Source organism: Sphaerodactylus townsendi, linkage group LG08, assembly GCF_021028975.2.
Source record: "Sphaerodactylus townsendi isolate TG3544 linkage group LG08, MPM_Stown_v2.3, whole genome shotgun sequence".
In the NCBI taxonomy this organism is placed as follows: Eukaryota; Metazoa; Chordata; class Lepidosauria; order Squamata; family Sphaerodactylidae; genus Sphaerodactylus; species Sphaerodactylus townsendi.
Genome location: NC_059432.1, coordinates 106,160,991 through 106,176,352, shown reverse-complemented (window position 1 = coordinate 106,176,352; position 15,362 = coordinate 106,160,991).

Genomic DNA, 15,362 nt, shown 5'->3' with positions numbered 1-15,362 from the left:
CCATCAAGGTCAGGTTAGGCTGTAAGGGAAACAAGAACGACTGAGATCATACATACATACATACATACATACATACATACATACATACATACATACATACATACATATATATGTATATATATATATATGTATATGTGTATATGTATGTATGTGTGTGTGTGTGTGTGTGTGTGTGTGTGTGTGTGTGTGTGTGTATAGCCTCCCTAAACAAGATGAACGGATTATCCAGTCCACCTGACTGAAATCGGAAATGAGAAGAAATTAAGTTGGCCACTTGCTAGGGGACGTTTGGTCTTATTCCAGTGGGCTCAGGTACACTGCTCTGAGATGCAAATGATGTGCTTAGTGATTATTTACGCACTTGTGGTCTCCTTCACATTTAGTGTACATTGATTTCGGGACCCACTGCACCCTCAAATCAGAGAATCCCCACAGTTTGTGATAATTGTTCAAGTGAAACCTTTTCTCTCCCTTCACAGGGAAAGCAAAGGAGAACAGAATGCGTTAAGCTTCCTCTGGGTTTTCTAGCCCCTAAGAACATAAGAACTAGCCTGCTGGATCAGACCAGAGCCCATCTAGTCCAGCACTCTGCTACTCGCAGTGGCCCACCAGGTGCCTTTGGGAGCTCACGTGCAGGATGTGAAAGCAACAGCCTTCTGCTGCTGCTGCTGCTGCTCCTGAGCACCTGGTCTGCTAAGGCATTTGCAACCTCAGATCAAGGAGGATCAAAATTGGTAGCCATAGTTCGACTTCTCCTCCATAAATCTGTGCAAGCCCTTTTTAAAGCTATCCAGGTTAGTGGCCATCACCACCTCCTGTGGCAGCATATTCCAAACACCAATCACACGTTGCGTGAAGAAGTGTTTCCTTTTATTAGTCCTAATTCTTCCCCCCCAGCATTTTCAATGAATGCCCCCTGGTTCTAGTATTGTGAGAAAGAGAGAAAAAGTTATCTCAGGCTCATTCCGCACATGCAGAATAATGCACTTTCAAACTGCTTTCAGTGCTCTTTGAAGCTGTGCGGAATGGCAAAATCCACTTGCAAACAGTCGAGAAAGTGGTTTGAAAATGCATTATTTTGTGTGTGCGGAATGAGCCTCTGTCTACATTTTCTACCCCATGCATAATTTTATAGACTTCAATCATATCCCCCCTCCTTGCCCTCTTGCGTCCACACAACAGCATTTTCTCCCGTTCTTTAGGCTACACTTTCAGAACAATTAGAAGGGTTTTCTTTTTGATTATTGTTGTTTTAACATCTAAGATCTATCCCTGGAGAACAGACCTTGTGAAATTGGCATGAAATTGATATAGTCTAGCAAAGTAATGCTAGATCGAAGACGCACATGCGCACCCACCCACACACAAAGGCAACCTACCCAAATGGAGGTAGCGCAGAAAGAACAAGGAAGTGGTGGGTGGGCAAAATGGTGGATCAGCTCATCTAGGGACAATTTGAGGGGAAGAATTCTAGGTGTAAACAAAGAACTATGGGGGGGAACCCTCTGCAAAGCAAATAGCTGAGAGGTAAGCAGTGCATGCATAAATGGCCAATGAAAGAAGTCTTCTGGGATGGTTAGAGTGTCAGCTTGGGATCTAAGGCCGTGGCAGACTGGCCGTTAAAGCCCCAGTGAGAAAATCACTGCCCCCCACTGGATACTGACCTCTTCTACCAGGGCTACCCCTCACCAGGGCCACCTGAGCCCCAAGAAAGGAGAAGCCCCTGCCTTTAGAAAGCAGGTGAAAGCCACTGCCAACCAATGGCCTGAGTTTTACTCAAGATGAGCCAAATAGGGTCGCCAACCTCCAGGTGGGGGCTGGAGATCTCCCAGAATCACAGCAGATCTCCAGAATATATAAATCTCTTACTGATTTACTTAAAATGTTTATTCCACTGTCTGAGCCTGGGGGAGCCAAGGCGCCACGAGTTTGTGGCTGCCCAAACCTGTTGAAGGTGAGCCACCACCAGGAAAAAAAGTGGACCGAGCTTGCTTGTTCCTACTCTGCCAGGTTGGGCTATCAATTTCTTAGTGGGTCTTGAAGTTTTAATGGGGTTTTAATGTAATTGTTTGTTTTATTGTGTTGTTCAGAGCCCTTTGGGGGAGGGGCGGTATACGAAATCGATGGATGGATGGATGGATGGATGGATGGATGGATGGATGGATGGATGGATGGATGGATGGATGGATGGATGGATGGATGGATGGATGGATGGATGGATGGATGGATGGATGGATGGATGGATGGATGGATGGATGGATGGATGGATGGATGGATGGATGGATGGATGGATGGATGGGTGGGTGGGTGGGTGGGTGGGTGGGAGGGAGGGAGGGAGGGAGGGAGAGATGGAGAGATGGAGAGATGGAGAGATGGAGAGATAGATCTTCCAGTAGGGAGAATCCAAGTGGAGGTCTTTCTAGATCCCTGTTTTTGCCTCCATTCTAGCCCAGTCTGGGGAATCATGGTTCAAATCCTCACACTGCCATGAAACTCACCAGGAGACACTGGACCACTCTCTCAGCTTAAGTATTTTCAGGACAAACACCAAGAAACTTCTTCACCCAACAAGTAAGGTTGGGCAACAAAAATTATTGGTATTTTTCAAGTTTAGGTTTGATAGGCCTGGAATTTAAAAAAAATGTGAAAAAATGATATTCCTTATCAGCTAATCACCTTTTTTGAAAATCATAAGCTTATTAAACCTAGCCTGAAAATTGCCGAGATTCTAGTGCGGCGTAATGTGATAGATATGTGCCTCTATGGAGGTTTTAGAGGAAACTTCCCATTTTCCCTTTAGAGAGCAATAAACAAGGCACAGTGAAACATACCTCAGAGACCATCTGTCCTGTTATGTTCCCCAACAGACGCTCTGTTCAACAAGTCATAATTTACTTGCGGTCCCTGACCCAAGGGAAGGCCTCAACCACGGCCAGGGCCCCAGACTCACGGAACACTCTAGATCAGGGTCCTGCACGTCCTGATGCAATTACGCAGGGTTTGTAAGACAGAGCTGTTCCACCAGATGGGCCTTTGAGAACTCCCACAATCACAATTGATCTACCTGGTTTCTCCAGGTCTACCCAGAGCTGGGATCCAGCAGGTTCTCACAGGTTCCCGAGAGTAGGTTACTAATTATTTGTGTGTGCCGAGAGGGGGTTACTAATGGGTGATTTTGCCACCTGATTTTTGCCTTAGTGACGCCCCTCCTCTCAGCAGTAGCGCACAGAACTTGAAGCAGTCTAGCAGGAGGTGCACCGGCGTGCGTGGCAGCCTGCGCCTGCGTGCATTCGTTTCCCGCCCAAGGACCGGTGCAGCGGCTGCGTCCTTGCCACAGCCCCGCCCAGGAATGCCCCGCCCCTGGAATTCCTGGCCACGCTCCTGTCGTGCCCTGCTCCAGCCCCATTGGCGCTACGCCACAGTTTGAATCCCACCACCATGGGAACCTGTTACTAAAATTTTTGGATCCCACCACTGGGTCTACCTGATCTATCTGGAGAAACCAGATGATTTGGGGGGTTGGGTAGCCTCTATGACATTATACCCCATTGAGGGCCTTCCTTTGCCCCCAAACCCATCTTCACAAAGCTGCCTTCCCAAAACACTCCAGGAATTCCTCATCCTGGAGTTGGCAACTCTAGTGCCAAGACATTCTCAACTTGTGCCATTGCCACCTGAGTCTGCGGTTTTTGGCTGAGACGGCGCTTCACTCAGAACTACCAGCCCAGGCTTTTTGCAAATTTCAGTTCCATCTCCAAAACACATGTGCTGCACCCCAGGGGGAGAAAAAAGGTGTGATAAAATCTGACGGCTTTCTGCTCTTCAGGCATGAAGCGAAATTGTTCCCAGGAGCGTTTGCCTTCTAAAATTCAATTCCGTTCACGTTATTGGCATGATGTCGCCAGGGGTGGTGCCAAAGTAAATACAGATCCAGCCAAATAATTTTCCCAGGCCCAGATAGGTGCAAAGAGTGATTTCAATGTCCCAAAATACCTCCCAGTTTACTATTAAGCTCTGGAAGATGTTCAAAACTGCAGGGCAGGCAGGACAACTGTGGGGATCCTGACCAGAGCTTACCCACTCCTGTAGACCTCAGAAAACCTTCCTTAATTAACCCTTGTTCTGCTTGAGGTGTTCGTAATCCTCCCTGGCCAGCTAGAGTGCATCACCCGGCACCTTGGAAGGGAAAAATACACAAAAAAATTCAGCCAAGAAGTTTTCAGAGGGAAGAGAAGGTCAATCCCCAAGTAGGGATGCCTGCCTCCAGGTGGGACCCAGGGATCCTCCAGAATCACAGCTGGTCACAGCATGTTAGGTGCAACACAAATCCATGTTAGGTACAACACCCTATTGAGAACCCAAGTCCATCTCCAAAATTCATGTTAGGTGCAACACAAATCCATGTTAGGTGCAACACCCTATTGAGAACCCAGGTCTATCTCCAAAATTCATGTTAGGTGCACCACAAATCCATGATAGGTACAACTCCCTATTGAGAACCCAAGTCCATCTTCAAAATTCATGTTAGGTACAATACCCTATTGAGAACCCAAGTCCATCTCCAAAATTCATGTTAGGTGCAACACAAATCCATGTTAGGTACAACACCCCATTGAGAACCCAAGTCCATCTCCAAAATTCATGTTAGGTGCAACACAAATCCATGTTAGGTGCAACACTCTATTGAGAACCCAGGTCTATCTCAAAAATTCATGTTAGGTGCACCACAAATCCATGTTAGGTACAACACCCAATTGAGAACCCAGGTCTATCTCCAAAATTCATGTTAGGTGCACCACAAATCCATGATAGGTACAACTCCCTATTGAGAACCCAAGTCCATCTCCAAAATTCATGTTAGGTGCAACACAAATCCATGTTAGGTACAACACCCCATTGAGAACCCAAGTCCATCTCCAAAATTCATGTTAGGTGCAACACAAATCCATGTTAGGTGCAACACCCTATTGAGAACCCAGGTCTATCTCCAAAATTCATGTTAGGTGCACCACAAATCCATGATAGGTACAACTCCCTATTGAGAACCCAAGTCCATCTCCAAAATTCATGTTAGGTGTAACACAAATCCATGTTAGGTACAACACCCCATTGAGAACCCAAGTCCATCTCCAAAATCCATGTTAGGTACAACTCCCTATTGAGAACCCAGGTCCTTCTCCAAAATCCATGTTAGGTGCAACACAAATCCATGTTAGGTGCAACACTCTATTGAGAACCCAGGTCTATCTCAAAAATTCATGTTAGGTGCACCACAAATCCATGTTAGGTACAACACCCTATTGAGAACCCAGGTCTATCTCCAAAATTCATGTTAGGTGCACCACAAATCCATGATAGGTACAACTCCCTATTGAGAACCCAAGTCCATCTCCAAAATTCATGTTAGGTGCAACACAAATCCATGTTAGGTACAACACCCCATTGAGAACCCAAGTCCATCTCCAAAATTCATGTTAGGTGCAACACAAATCCATGTTAGGTGCAACACCCTATTGAGAACCCAGGTCTATCTCCGTACCATGTTATAGGGTGCACCTAATAAATCTAAGATAGGTACAACTCCCTATTGAGAACCCAAGTCCATCTCCAAAATTCATGTTAGGTGTAACACAAATCCATGTTAGGTACAACACCCCATTGAGAACCCAAGTCCATCTCCAAAATCCATGTTAGGTACAACTCCCTATTGAGAACCCAGGTCCTTCTCCAAAATCCATGTTAGGTGCAACACAAATCCATGTTAGGTACAACACCCTATTGAGAACCCAAGTCCATCTCCAAAATTCATGTTAGGTACAACACCCCATTGAGAACCCAAGTCCATCTCCAAAATTCATGTTAGGTCCAACACAAGTCAGGTCGGGAGACCTGACTTGTGTTGCACCTAACATGAATTTTGGCCCCAGAAGGCATCTCCCTCCCCCGCCCCCCCCACCAGCCCAGGCCTGCAGCTTTTCCCACCAGCAGCACAAACAACCAGGGGTGTTGTTTTCACCCTCCGTCTGCATTCCTCGGAGACCGTCGGCTGTGCCGCAGCTGCCGGAGCGAGAGCGGCAGCAGTGTTATCTCAGCCAGACCGACTCTCTATGAGTCAGCATTCATTCCCCTGCTGTTGGAGAAGCGCCAGGTTCCGAGCAAATGATTTCCAATACTTGGGGCTTGTGGTCAGGCAGTGTGTCGGGAGGATTAATGACAAAAGCTTTTGTTGGAGTTGGAGAGGGCGGGGGGGGGGGGGAAGGTAGCTGGAGGGAATCTGGATCTCATTAAAATTCATAAGAAGAACTTTCGCAGCCCCTGGAACAGCTGCACCATCTGTCTGGAGATACCATCCTGCCCAGCCCCCAGTCTCTATGGATAAAGCCTCTAGACACCTCAGCTTGAAGATGTGAGAACTCATTGGAGAGAGAGAGAGAGTGAGCGACGGAATAGTCTTTTCGTGGAGAAAATGCTTTCCTAACAGCCTGGCACATGACTGGCTTTGCCTTATGAAAACATTGTGAGAAACAGACCGTAGCATCACCAGCATTGAAAGCTGCGTCGTGAAATGGGTTCCAGTGACCATAGCGTGCATCTACACAGTGGTGGGATTCAGCCGGTTCGCACCGCTTCGGCAGAACCGGTTTTTAAAACAGTGCTTGCAAACAACCAGTTGTTAAATTATTTGAATCCCACCACCAGAACCGGTTGTTAAATTACAGTATTTGAATCCCACCACTGCGTATACATCTGACATAGGGGTCTCAAACCTCTGCCGGGGGGGTGGTCCCCCACTTTGCCCCCCCCCCAGCACATGCAGATGACCAGCAGGGGACTTACCAGCAGCAAACTGAGGCATAGTCTCTGGTCACACATTGGAAGTGACATCTTCATGTCCCCGGTCCCCAGGCTCTGAGGTCTGTCATCCCGCCCAGAGGTGGGATCCAGCAGGTTCTCACAGGTTCCCGAGAGTAGGTTACTCATTATTTGTGTGTGCCGAGGGGGGGTGACTCATTGGTGATTTTGCCACGTGGTTTTGGCCTTAGTTACGCCCTCCTCTTAGCAGTAGCGCGCAGAACTTGAAGCAGTCTAGCAGGAGGTGCACCGGCGTGCGTGGCAGCCTGCGCCTGCGTGCATTCGTTTCCCACCCAAGGACCGGCGCAGCGGCTGCGTCCTTGCCACAGCCCCGCCCAGGAATGCCCCACCCTGGAATGCCCCGCCCAGCCCCATTGGCGCTACGCCACAGTTTGAATCCCACCACCATGGGAACCTGTTACTGAAATTGTTGGATCCCACCACTGATCCCGCCCAAAATGTTCAGTCAACGTGAAGGGGGCTTACATGCACTGGGCTATATTCACTTTGGCAATGGGCTATTTATGGGACTAATAAGGTCCACAGATGAATGACAGAGATGGGGACACACGAGCTGACCACGAGGGCAAACATCTGTAACATGCAGAGGTGGCCCAACACATAAAAGGCAACCCGACTTTAACAGTGAACATGCGTAGCAGGGCCAGAGCGAAAGGGAACGGTGCCTGGGGCACGCTTGTGCCCTGTGTCCCTGCCTCGCCCTGGAACACCCCTGCGCCACCCCAGAATGCCTCCGCCATGCCCCTGCACTGGCGCATGTCCAGTGCATTGAGCACCTGCTACGCCACTGATGCGTAGGGTTGGGCTTACCAAGAGGGTGGCTCTCCTGCAAACCAACATATTAAATCTTCAGCATTTACAATTAGAGCAATACAAGTCTGATGTTCTAACAATGCCCAGATAGTTACTTTGTGGTTTGACTTTTGATTAGGATGTGTAGCGTTTTTACAGTCTCTACACTAAGATAAAATTGGCAAGATGTTTGTGGTTACAATTGAAAGCTTAGACATTATAATAATTTGCTATTATTTGCTTCACATATACCACTAGGGACCCAAGAGGTTTTACATAGTTCTCCTCTCCTCCATTTTATCTTTGCAACAGCCCTGTGAGATATACCGTGGTGGTGAACCTTTAGCCCTCCAGATGTTATGGACTACAATTCCAATCAGCCCCTACAATTGGCCATGCTGGCAGGGGCTGATGGGAATTGTAGTCCATAGCACCTGGAGTGCCAAAGGTTCGCCACCAAGGCGCTGAGAGGATGCCCCTGCACCACCCAGCAAGCTTCCATGGCCAGGTATGGATTTGAACCCAAGTATCTCAGATCCAATTCTCAGAGCCAGTGTGGCGTAGTGGTTAAGAACAGGTGGACTCTAATCTGGGGAACTGGGTTTGATTCCCAGCCTCCTGCCACTCTGAGCTGGGTGAGGAAGCCATCCGGAGAACCAGGTTAGCAATCCCAGCGCTCCCACCCTCATGCCAGATGGATAGCACCCTGGGCAATGCCTGAGTTCTTCCAGAGCCCTGTCTGCACCAGCATTCTAAGCAGGGCGTGCATGGGAGGAAGGAGAAAGAGATTCAAGACCCCCTTTGGAGTCCCTTTACAGGAGAGTATAGATATAAATTTTCTTATTTTTCGGCCCTGGCAAACCAAATCCCGTTAGGGACCCTGGAAGAAGAAGAATAAGAAGAAGAAGAAGAAGAAGAAGAAGAAGAAGAAGAAGAAGAAGAAGAAGAAGAAGAAGAAGAAGAAGAAGAAGAAGAAGAGAAAGAAGAAGAAGAGGAAGAAAAAGAAGAAGAAGGAGGAGAGAGGAGGAGGAGGGAGAGAGCTTGGATTTGAGATCTCCCCTTTCTCTCCTGCAGGAGACTCAAAGGGGAGTGCACAGGCTAATCTGAATTCCCCAGATAAGCCTCCACAGCTCAGGCGGCAGAGCGGGGAATCAAACCCGGTTCCTCCAGATTAGATACACGAGCTCTTAACCTCCTACGCCACTGCTGCACAGGGGCCTCAATTGTGAAAAAGGAACCTGCCTTTACTGCCAGCACAGTGCCGAGTTGCCTGAATCCACAGCTTAAAATGTCCATGTTATTTGGAGCAGGAATGTGTAAGAGCTCATTTGTCTCTTAAACTTTTTGGTCCTAGACCTTCCTAATTTTTTTGAATGGGGCATTCAGAGACTTCCTCTGCACATAATGCGTGTGCACATTTATTGATTTAATTATTTCTGTAAATTTATTTCCCGCCCGTCACCGGAGTCCCTGGATGGGATACAGTCATAAAAGCACAATTTAAAAAACAAAACAGTATATAATACAATTACACAATTGCACATGCGTAATATAATTATACCATTACACATGTGTGTGCGTGCCTGCAGGATTCAGCTTTGTTGAAGCATGCAACGCTTACCATCTATGTTGAGTTACTATAGGTGATAAGTGTTGTTGGGCTTCTGCGAAGTTGAATCTTGCGTGGTTTGCTAAAAAGGCGTGTATCATCCATTCCACGATCTCAATAAATCTTGTGCTAGCCTGATTTCATCAGTCCTTGGAAGCTAAACAGGGTCGGCCCTGGTTAGTACTTGAATGGGAGACCACCAGTGGTGGGATCCAAAAATTTTAGTAACAGGTTCCCATGGTGGCGGGATTTAAACTGTGGCGTAGCACCAATGGGACTGGGTGGGGCACAACGGGGGCGTGGCCGGGCATTCCTGGGCAGGGCTGGTGGCAAGTGATCGTTATTGCTGCGCTCAACCTTGGGCGGGAAACTTGAATGCACGCAGAGGCGAAGTAGCTGCCAGCAAGATGCCGGTGCAACCTCCTGCCAGAGCTGTTTCAAGTTCTGCCCGCCTGAGAGGAGGGGCGTAACTAAAGGCGTGCAAAAATCCACGCGGGCAAAGCACCGGGGTGTCAGCCCCTAGAAGCACACTGCAAACAAATAGCAACCTACTCTTTAACCCGTGAGAATCTTGTTGATCCCACCCTCCTGGAGAATGCCCAGGAAGTCCAGGGTTGCTCTGCAGATGCAGGCAATGGGAAACCACCTGGGTTCATCTCTCGCTTTAACCTACAGGGTTGCTGTAAGTCAACTGCAACTGGAACGCACTTTCCAAACCCAAATAGCCCCACGTAGCCTAATCCCATCAGATTTCAGAAGCTCAGCAACATTGTCCCTGGTTAGCATCTGGATGGGAAAGAAGAGTCCAGAGGCAGGCAGTGGCAAACCATCTCGGAACCCCTCTTGTCTCGAAAACCCAACGGCTGCAACTGGATGACCCTTTCTATCACGGTGTTGTTCCAAACGAAATGTACTTAATTATCCTATCACCCCCTGAGTCTGGTAAAAGCTGGCACTTGGCTGACACAGTTTATATACTTTGCCTGCTCTGAGAAACCACACGGCTTCTCTGATCTGCAGTGCAATGAGTTCTGAAGAGAGGAAAATGTGTGCAGTTGAGAATCTGACCCAAAGGTAATGTGCGCTTGATCTGAGCGGACCAGAAGTGTGCTTAAAGGCCCTCAGAAAGGTCTGAATCTCCATTGGGCCTGGGCCCACTTCCCATTGTGGGTCATGAGCAGGGAACCAATAGGGGGTCAACAGTTTTAGGCTGGGAAATAACTGGAGATTTGATGGCAAGGATGGGATTTGTGGATGGGAGGGACTTCAGTAGAATAAAACACTATAGAGGCCACCTTCCGAAGCCACCATTTTCTCGAGGGGAACTCAACTCTGACCCCCGAGAGATCCATTGTAATATCAGGAAGTCTCCTCTCCAGACCCCACCAGGAAATCGGCAACTCTAGATGTGTAGACTACAACTCTCAGGGAGCTTTCTTCCTGCTTCTCTTCCACTCTCCATTATTCTTGCATGGGGGTTGGACCTGATGGCCCTTGTCGTCTCTTCCAACTCTATGATTCTACGATTCTACTCCTCCATCTTGTGCCATGTGTGCAGAGAGATGCAGACAGCATCCCTCGACATCCAGCTAGTAAGATTAGAACACAGAACCTATCTCTCCACCTTTCCATCCAGAATGGAGTTCACTAATAAAGACTCCTCTCATAAGCTAGAAACTGTGAATTGGCTTCAAGTTTCTTTTGTTGTCAGCACACACACACACACACACACACACACGCCTGGGTAAGCAGCAGTGGCATAGGAGGTTAAGAGCTCATGTATCTAATCTGGAGGAGTTCCGGGCTTGATTCAGCTCTGCCTTACTAAGTCATCGAGGCTGTATACTGGGAATTCAGATTAGCCTGTGCACTCCCACACATGCCAGCTGGGTGACCTTGGGCTAGTCACAGCTTCTCGGAGCTCTCTCAGCCCCACCTACCTCACAGAGTGTTTGTTGTGAGGGGGGAAGGGCAAGGAGATTGTTAGCCCCTTTGAGTCTCCTGCAGGAGAGAAAGGGGGGGGGGTATCAATCCAAACTCTTCTTCTCTTCTTCCTCTAAGCTCCTCTGTGTTTTGTCCCTGGGTGCTCTGCTGTAATGAAAAGGTAATTCTTCCCGGAGAGAGAATTACCAACCTAACCTACCTCGTAAGATTGTTGTGAAGTTAAAATGGATAAGAAAAGAACGGTGTAAGCTGATTTCAGTTCAGGGTACAACAGAAGTAAATAAGTTAATAAATAACTGGTTGGCCGCTGTATGAGACAGAACGCTGGACTCAACGGACCATTTCTCTGATCCGGAGGGCTCTTATGTTCTTCGTCTTACATTCTCCTGTTTGGCCCCCGAGCTGTTCCCCTCAGCCCTGTCTTTGCTCTCGTGATATTAGCTCCATCCGGTTTTACTGCAGCAGCAGCAGTGGGGAATCGTCCCAGCTCTGAACATCTCCATTACGACCAGATTTTACCCCTTTCTTATAGCATCAATTCATTATGGCATCTCAATTGTGTTTTATGCTGTCTTTCCCCACTCACAGCAGGGGGGGGGGGCAGTAATCATGAGTCTCTCTTCCTTCTTTTTGCCATTTCCAGCACTGCCATTGTTTGCTTCCCCTGTGGACAATTTTTGGATGCCATTACCCGCCGACATATCTATTAGCACTGATTCTTTGTCCTTCTAGTGCTAATTCGTTATGGCCGCAATAAAAAAAACACCCCAAAGAAATAGCGGTAGACAGTAGAAGCTGCTGCAGAGTTGAGGCTAGAAGAGGACAGCCCGATCTTAATAGGAACGATATTATCAGTTTGATTTTGGTGGGACTGGGAGTTGCGATGCACCTGTCCCACACCTGTGTCGGAGCTTGCTTCTGAAGCGATTGCCAAACAACAGCACAAAAACTGCCCACATGACTAAGACTTTATTTCTGTCAAAGAAAAAGAAGAGTTTGGATTTATGCCCCACTTTTCTCAACCATAAGGAGTCTCAAAGCGGCTTACAAATTCCTTTCCCTTCCTTTCCCCACAACAGACACCTAAGAACATAAGAACATAAGAACATAGATGCTCCCAACCAGAACTGACGTCATCACATCACTGGTGATGAGGAAATGTAACCCCCATGCCCAGAATGGGTTGGCCCAGAATGGGTTGACCCAGTAAGGGGTGGAGACTCGGAGCAGCAGAGAGGCTGAAAGAGCTCTTTTGCAGAAGAACAAGGCTACCAGACCTGAACTTTGATTTCTGTTCCTTAACACCTTGTTAAGGTACTCAACATGGTTAGTACAAAGTTGTTGTTTTTGCTATGTTGTAAATGTTGGAGTTTATTGTTTCAGGGTTTCTTTTGTGGTTGTAATGGGTGAGAGTTCTCCTGGAGACCTTCATCATGTTGCAACCTGTTCATCAAGCCCTTGGAGTCTTCAGGAGCCAGCCAACTTGCAAAGGAGAATTTGGACTTGGCAATATCAGTAGACTGTAAATAGAAGGACTTGAAATGCAACCCACAGGGACCTTGAATTGTAAGTTTAAATGTTGATTTTTTCAAAGTGTTAATTGTAAAGAAAAAGTAAACCATTTTATTATTTAAAAATTGCTAGTTGCAACTCATTCCAAGTACTGCCCCACAGAACCCACAAGCTGAGAAAGTTACAAATGGCTTCAAACCAGCGTGCGGCTTGGAAGTGAGATTGCAAATATAAATTGCTTGCAAATGGAAGTGTGCAGCAAGTTGGGGGTTTGATCCCCATACAATTGTTTCTGTATTAAGGGATGTAAGTTCTAAGAGATGTTGCTGTGTTAATTTGAAACACTGTTTGGAAGCGCATAAAGGAAGGGATTCCAGCTGTAACTCCCCATCCCTTCTGCAAACTGGTTGGCTGGAATTGCAACAATTGTTGCAAAGAGTTTTGCAAAACGGGCCAGTGCAGCTAAGCTTCATGGAAAGACAATGTTCTGTATTCAGATGCACCAAAATGTGGTCCCTCCAAGTACATCTTTGGGGAAATCATTGTTTAATGATTTCAAAAGTTGCATTGGTAAATTACTGTCAGACTTATTGTAATTGGTAGTGGGGGAGAATGTAACCCCCATGCCCAGAGTCAGTTAGCTCCAGAATGTACTAAATTCCAGTAAGGGGTGGGACTCTAGAGTAGCAGAGGCTGAAAGGAAGCTCTTTGTAGAAGAACCAAGGCTACCAGACTCCCTCGACCTTGATTTCTATAAGTCTCCAACAATCTTGTTAAGGCACTTCAATATTGTTGGGAACCACTGGGAAGGTAGCTGTTGTTTTGCTATGTTGTAAATGTTATGGAGTTTATTCGTTTCTAGGGGTTTCTATTTTTGGCCAGTATTGTAATGGGTGAGAGTTCTCCTGGAGACCTTCATCATGTTGCAACCTGTTCATCAAGCCCTTGGAGTCTTCAGGAGCCAGCCAACTTGCAAAGGAGAATTTGGACTTGGCAATATCAGTAGACTGTAAATAGAAGGACTTGAAATGCAACCTGAACAGGACCTTGAATTGTAACGTTAAATGTTGATGTTTTAAAAGTGTTAATTGTAAAGAAAAAGTAAACCATTTTGTTGTTTAAAAATTGTTGTTGCAACTCATTCCAAGTACTGCCCCACAGAACCCACAAGCTGAGGTTACAGAAACACTCTGGTATTTTGGAAAAATTCAATGGTGGAAGACATTTTTATCAGATAGTTTTTTCCGGGGAACCCCCCTGAATTACACATCATCTCCACACTACAGAGGTCGTTTTCATGTGGCACAATCATACCAGCTTACAACTGGTTTCCTACAATCCGGATCTGTTTTATCCCAGTTTCTCCCTTCGCATAGCTGCCTGTTTCTGTGAAGAAATCAAGGGAAGATGTGTGTGTGTGTGGGGGGGGGGGAATACTCCAGTTTGTTTTGCACAGGCCCAAGTCTTTTGTATTTATACCACAAGTGTATCTGCCCATGCCCAGTGTCCCGCGTCCTGATTGGCTGTTGTTTTTGAGTGGCAGCTTGAATGAACATCAGGCAGGGAGATCAGGGGGGCGAGCAGAGGGGCGGGGAGATCAGGTGGCTGGGCAGGAAAAATAAACTGGTTCTGCTCCCGTGGTGTTCTCACGGTAGCAGGCTCACCCCAGGATTTTGGAAAAGAATCGCCAATTTGACAATTTTTAAAATACCCCAGAATGAGGGAAATATCGCATGGCAAACACGCTTGAGGACCAGGAACCACGCGAAATTCTTGTGAGGAACAGGGTATTTCTCCTACTCAACCCAGGATATTTGGACCGTGGAGTAAAAGGATGCTTTAGAAGGTGGACTGAGATCCCTCCTGAGTTGCCTGTCCTACCCAGATCTTCAGGACTTTCCCAACCTAAATCTGGCAATCCTAAAGTGACCAGATTGTCACCTTTTTAAACTGGGATGGGGGCGTGTGCATGCACGGCCGCAGGACCGCACTGTTTGGGGCGCTCCCCGGTTTCCCGCCCTGTCACAGGGCGAGAACTGGGAGCGCCCCAGAAGGCAAAATCGGGACAGTTAAAAAAACCCGGGCATGAACGGACAGATTAGTTTAAAGGCTGGGACTGTCCACGCCAAAGCCGGAGATCGATCTGGTCACCTTTACGGCAATAATCCCCTCGCTCCCATCCCGGGCCTAATTTACCTCACAAAGTTGTTGATTGGATAAAACAGAGGAGAGGAGAACTTTGCAAACTGCTTCAGGTCCCCACTGGGGAGAAAGGCATGATATAAATAAAGTTAATAATAAATAATACGCACCTACCGGTTTGAAGAACAGATTTGTGACCGTTGTATAGCTTGAGACTGAGGAGAGGGAATTGAGATGCCTCCAGGCAGAAGTGTTTTCAACAACTTGTTTTTAATATTGACAAGTTATGTTGCTTTTTTACGAGCGTACAGCATTATTTATTCTTGTGAGCCACCTTGGGCAGCTTTCTGAAGAGGCAACGTATAGATTATCTAAATAAATAAATAGTGACGGGCGGCGCTCCCAAAGCTTTCCTGATTGGTCGCGTAAGTCCCGATGACAAGCTATGGAAAGAGAAAAATGGCACCATAGTGTCTCCAGATCAGTCCTG